This window comes from Arachis ipaensis, chromosome B08 (assembly GCF_000816755.2).
Source record: "Arachis ipaensis cultivar K30076 chromosome B08, Araip1.1, whole genome shotgun sequence".
In the NCBI taxonomy this organism is placed as follows: domain Eukaryota; kingdom Viridiplantae; phylum Streptophyta; class Magnoliopsida; order Fabales; family Fabaceae; genus Arachis; species Arachis ipaensis.
In genome coordinates this window covers 32,131,181-32,137,760 of record NC_029792.2, presented here as the reverse complement: position 1 = coordinate 32,137,760, position 6,580 = coordinate 32,131,181, and the positions used below count along the sequence as shown (strand labels likewise).

General features: G+C 30.1%; 1 long non-coding RNA gene across 1 annotated transcript; it reads left to right on the top strand.

Moving 5' to 3' along the window:
• On the top strand, positions 55 to 5,713 carry LOC110265462. Its single transcript, XR_002351605.1, has 3 exons — positions 55 to 66; positions 4,533 to 4,534; positions 5,630 to 5,713. It is a non-coding gene; the product is annotated as an uncharacterized LOC110265462 (long non-coding RNA).

Sequence of the window (6,580 nt, the reverse complement as noted above, 5' to 3'; positions counted from 1 at the left end):
ATAACGTTCAAATAAATAAGTACTTAAAACATAAAATATTGTAGCGAAAGGCCACAAGATTCGGTGGTCCAGGAACCTTTGGACCACTTAGTGGTCTAAGTAAAAAACATGTTTTTGGAGTTTTTTTATCAATTGTTACATAGTTCTTGATCTAATTTTAATTACAAATCAACCCCATATATTTTATTTAATTATAAAAATAATTTTTTATTTTATAAATTATTATTTTATCAATTATCTATTATATTTATTAACAATTAAATACAAAAATAACAACCAATTATATCCTCCATTCATCCTAATAATTCCAATTGATTAAAAAATTAACTTTGATCTTGTTACGTTCGTTCATGGCTTCCAAATCGTGTTTCCTTGAAATCCAATCGATTGGTTTACACTATATCACAAAACAATCGATTGAAAGTTGTAAGGTAGAATGGTAAAAAGCTTAAACCAATCGATTGTTTATACTTTCCAATCGAATGAATGCCTCAAAACAATTGATTGTTATTGTTACTCAATCGATTAAATTCACGAAAACAACCTGGATTTGCCAAATACAATCGATTGGAAAGTGATAACATTGAAGTTTTAGCCAAATTCAATCGATTGGTAATGTAATCCAATCGATTGGAAAATGATGAAGTTGAATGTTTTGCCAATTTCAATCGATTGGTAATGGTACCCAATCGATTGAAATGTGATCTGCGACTATTTCAATCTTGTTATCTTTTTAGAAATTATCTTATTATTCATTTATCTTATCTTTAAAATTCTATCTTCAATTTTTTCTGTTTTATTTTTATGTAGATAAACTAATCTTATCTTTTTCTTAATATTAACATTATAAATTGGTGAATAATCCATCACTAATTATTCAATCCCACCATTGAAATCGTGTATCATTTTCTTTGATTATAAAAAATTTAATTGTTTTTCTTTGGAACATCCATCTACTCAATATCCAATTTTTTTTAATTTTCATCCGTCTATTTAAATTATTAGGATGAATGGAGAATATAATTGGTTGTTATTTTTGTATTTGATTGTTAATAAATATAATAGATAATTGATAAAATAATAATTTATAAAATAAAAAACTATTTTTATAATTAAATAAAATATATGGGGTTGATTTATAATTAAAATTAGATCAAAGACTACATAGCAATTGATAAAAAAACTCCAAAAACATATTTTCTACTTGGACCACTAAGTGATCCAAAAGTTCCTGGACCATTGAATCATGTACCATATACTAGTTATAGGAATGATAAGTTCTTTCGTGATTATATATATCCTTACAAGTTACAACACTACTATATACACTTCCCATTATCAATATACTTGCTATGCAATTTTTGCTTGTCGCAATAAAAAATGTGACCTATTTATACTGTAGTTTACGGGTGTAATAAAATAGGTAAAATTGGATTCGTTTTGATCTAAATCTGATTTTAAATAATAATTGTGTCTATTTTTTAGATTTTTATTTGGTCTTAGACCTAATAAAATCTTATTATTTTCAGGTCACACTAAAACCAAATCTAAACCGATAAAATTTGGGTCTTGATAAGCTTTATATAAAAACATTGTGATTTATTTATTTATAAAAAAAAAAACATATCGAAAATTAAATTCAGACCAAATCTTAAAACCAAAGTGGGGCACGTACACCCCTACTTTAGCCGCTTTGGCTCTTCCTCATAAAAACACTCACTAAAGGTGCTTTGGTTGGTGGGAAAGAAGACAAAAAAGAGAGAGCTAGGGCCACAATTCCGAACGGGTTCATTTTTGTGGCACCGTTAATAAACCCTTTTCCCATTCACAATTGACATCAAAGATGAAAGTTAACCAGCTGAGACCTAGTTCAATTAATTAAATTATATGCCTCTTAATATATTGTATCTAAATTTAAATTTTGGTGAATATATCAAGTATTGAATATAAATTTTTAAATATTGTGTGAATAAATGTATAATATAGGTGCATTGTGATACTTAAGATTGGGGTTAAAAATTTTTTTTTTATCCTTTCAACTTTTCTTAATTGATTATTATTCCGTCCTAAAATTTTATAACCAAGAGTATAATATTAAATATCAAAATATATACTGAAATATAAAATGATCTTTTTCATAAGTTTACGAATTTAGACAATTGCTTTTTAGATTAGTGAAATTCTTAATACTCTTTTAAGATTGTGTTTGATATTCAATACATAAAGGATTAAACCTAAAAAATATAGATAAAAAAAATCAGATTTTATATCTTTTTTCATTTCTATTTGATGACTAATCCTAAAAAACTGAAAGAAAGAACAAGATTAAACCTAAAAGAATAGAAGGAAAAACACAAGGACAAAAGTTGGCATCACATTGACTTTTAGAATTACTACTAGTTTACCTTCATTAGAGTGGATATGATATGATAGATGCCTTTGTTAAAAATATTATTATTTCCCAATAAAATTAAAAATGAAAAGAAGACTAGAAAGAGAAATTTCATCTACCTTATAATATAAGAAGTTAATTAAATTAGAAAAATGCATCAGTTGAGAGAGTTGAGTAGTATGTCCTCTCACCATAAGATTTTTAAATAAAATTAAGATAAAATATACGGTAAAATAGAAGTTAATATTCAAATTAGTTTTTGAAATTTATCTCGAACTTTAAATTGGCTTTTAAAATTTTAAAAATTTCGTTAGGAAAACAATGAAAAATTTTAACAATGTATATAATGAGCTAGTTATTAACCCAATAAAAATAAATAATAAAAATTATTTTTATTTAATTATTTCACATCAAATTTTTAAAAATTTCAGTTAGTTATTTTAAAAAAAAATAACCATCCCAAATTTTAATTTACCAAACATTTCACTCCAATACTCTCTTATTTTTAATCGGCTGCCACATCTACCTTTCTCAATAATCATCCCACTTCATCCCTAGTAAAAATAACCATCCACTTAAGGATAAAAATAATCATTCACATACCTAATGAATTGAATATCCAACATATTTTAATTATATATAACTAAACACAATCCCATAGGAATTAAAATAATCATCCGCATACATATTAAAATGATCATCATAAACTGACCATTGAAGTAGAAGAAGAAGGAGATGAATGAACAGAAAAAGCAACCATGATCAAACTGGTTGCGGGAGAGGCTGCACGGCCGGCGGCGAGTGGGCAGCGCGAAAGAAGCTGTCCGCAGTTGGTGTGGCGCGATCGGACGTTCGCAAAGAGACTGGGCGGCGGAGGCTAGACGTATGAAAATGTCACACTAGTATGTCCCCTATGTGACACGAATGAAGACGTCGAAGGGTGAAACGTCGCCAGCTTGGGGGAGGGGCTTTTTCGACTGCCACGTTTAGGGCTGCGCGAACGACGCAACTTTCGCGACGGTGCTACTCGATCGTCTGCGGTGCGCACGGCGGCGTCTCCCGAAGCTATGCGCGACGGTGACTATTGTGGGTGGCGACACGGCACCGTTGAGAGAAGATGAGATTGGGCGAGAAGCAATTCAGTTCAAATGGGAGAGAGAAGAGATGCACTTTTGCGTTGTTTACTTATTTGAATCCTTATTTGGGTTGTATTTCAAATTGGAAATAAATAATAATTAATTAATTTAATTATTATTTAATTTTAATTCCAAAAATATCTCCAATGTATATATTGTATACTAATTAGATTGGCTTCCCATACTTTCTCAAATTTTAATTGTCTTAATATGGTTCCTAAATTTTCAATCTGTAACGCACATTAGCCCTCAAATGTAATAATTTCTATTAATATTGTGATAACGTGGCATGCTAACATAAACAATCAAAATAATATTCTCGATTATGTGAAATGAAGAGATAATATATCTGTTAGTGATACATGGTATACTAACATGAATAGTAGTATCACGTGTCATAACACGATTTGTCTACGTGTCAGTTATATATATCTGTCATAATATGATTTGTTCATGTATTATTGATATGTTATTATTCTAAATAACTCAAATTTACCCCTGAATTTTTACTCAATGCTTTTGAAATTGACACCCAAAATAATTTTTAGGCATTAAGTATTTAATTTTTTAATTTGGTCCTCTTTAATTTTATTTTTTTCTCTTCTTAATTTATATTTTTGATGTTTAAAATAATATTTTAGTATTTTATTGATATTAAAAATAAAAATTAAATTTTTAATTATTTTTAATGTGTTTTTTAATTATATAAATTATTTAAATTTTTTATTTTAATAATTAATAATATATACTATTTTTAAATTTATTTTAAAAATAAATATTAAGAATAAGGTTGAATATGCAAATACATGATAATATTTATGTGTGTCTAAACGTATTTAAAAAAAAATATTTTTTTATTAAGACATAGTTAGACACAATAAACATGTATATCAAATGAGCATTAATAAGTATCGTATCCGAAATATATCCAACACAAAGACACAATAAATGAAAAAAGAGTAAAGTATCGTTTTTATCCCCAATGTTTAGGGTAAGTTTCAAAGTCGTCTCTAACGTTTCAATCGTCCTATTTAAGTCCCTAACGTTTCAAAATTGGTTCAATATTGTCCTGCCGTTAGGGATCCGTTAACAGAATTGACGGCGGGACAAAATTGAGACGATTTTGAAACTTAGGGACTTAAATAGAACGAAAACGTTGGGGACAAAAACGATACATAGAAATAAATTTTAATTTTATCCTTCAATAATATCAATTTTTTATGGTACATAATATTCAATTTTTTTAATCACATCTATGTAAATTACACTTAATCACATTACTTTCATTCTAAATAATTTTTTTATATTTTTATATTAACTTATAACTTTAAGTGTAAAATTATAAAAAAATAAATTTATTTAGAATGAAAGTAATGTGATTAAGTGTAATTTACTTAGATGTGATTAAAAAATAATTGAATATTATGTACAATAAAAAATTGATATTATTAAAGGATAAAACTAAACTTTATTTTTATGTATTATTTTTGTCCCCAACATTTTCATCCTATTTAAGTCCTTAACGTTTTAAAATCGTCTCAATTTTGTCCGCTGTCAATTCTATTAACGGATTCCTAATGGTAGGGCAATATTGAATCAATTTTAAAACGTTAGAGATTTAAATAGGACGATTAAAATGTTAGGAACAATTTTAAAACTTACCCTAAACGTTTGGGATAAAAACGATAGTTTAATCCTAAAAGAAAGTGTGTATTACTAATTGTGTATTACTTTAGTCATAAACTGAGACAAATGAATAAACCAATGTTCTGAAAATCAGTTCAAATCGGCCGGTCGAACCGGTTAAACCGTGAACCGATCACAAAGACGGTTCGAACAATCATCAAAACCGTGAAATATAAAAATTGGAGTTGAACCAATGAACCGGTCGGTAACCGGTCGATCGAACCGAATCGTGATCTGGCCGATTTTTGGGCTGGGCACAAAACGCTGCCGTTTCAACGAATGAAACCCTAAATCAATGTTCTGATTTCTGAATCCCTAATTGCCTTCAGCTTCAGCCCTTCACAATTCTTCTCATCGAGCAAGGTTCTGAGATGTGAGAACGCCATCGAACGCCATCACAGTCTCACACAGCCAGACGGGTTCGGTGTCGAGCAGTCACCTCCGTCGCCGGCGTCGCGCAGTCACCTCTGTCGAGCTGTCACCTCCGTCGCGCAGTCACTGACTCACCTCCGTCGCGCAGTCACCTCCTTCGACCAGTGACCTCCGTCGTGCAGCAGCCGTCGTTCGTTGGAGCTTGGAACGGCCACCTCCATCGCGCAGCAGGCGTCGTCCCTTGAGGGTGCTCCACCACTGGTCAGTTCACTCGGCGTCGCTGTCTCCCAAGTCCCACTCTCCCTATTGCTGTATTGCATGTTCTGTCGAGCTTCCAGAATCCAAAGTTCCAGGTAACGTTTTTTTTTTAGTTATGAACTTATGATTGTTTGATTGAATCATTGAATAACTGTTGCATGATGAACTCTGATACTGTTAAGTGTGAACTCTGATACTGTGAACTTTGTTTGTTGAGTAGCTCTTTGATTTTGTGACATGATGAAATATGAAAATGTGAACTCTGAACTGATCCTGCTAAACTGGACTGGATTTTCCGATTTTGTGACATGATGAACTGCTAAACTGTGAACTCTTTAATTGAGTAGCTCTTTGATTTTGCTTTGTTTACTGAACTGGATTTTGTTGTTTGCTGAATAATTGTGAATAATTTTGGATGTTGTTTGTTGTGAACTTGAGAGTTGAGATTATTGGGTTGGATTGCTGGTATTGTTTGGGTATGGATGAAAGTATCAACCTTTTACTTCTGTTATGTTGTTGCTCTGTTGTCTTTAATATTTTTTGTTTTATTGTGATTTTTTGTTTTTGAACTTGTTAATTTGATAATTTGCTAAATTATTGGGCTGCTGTTGTCTTAATTTGCTAAATTGTTAAGTTGCTGTGATTTAATTTGTTGGATTTTTTTTATTCAAGTTTTGTTGTTGTTTATTTGGTATACCTATTATTGTTCTTTAGATTATTGGGTTGCTGTGTTTTC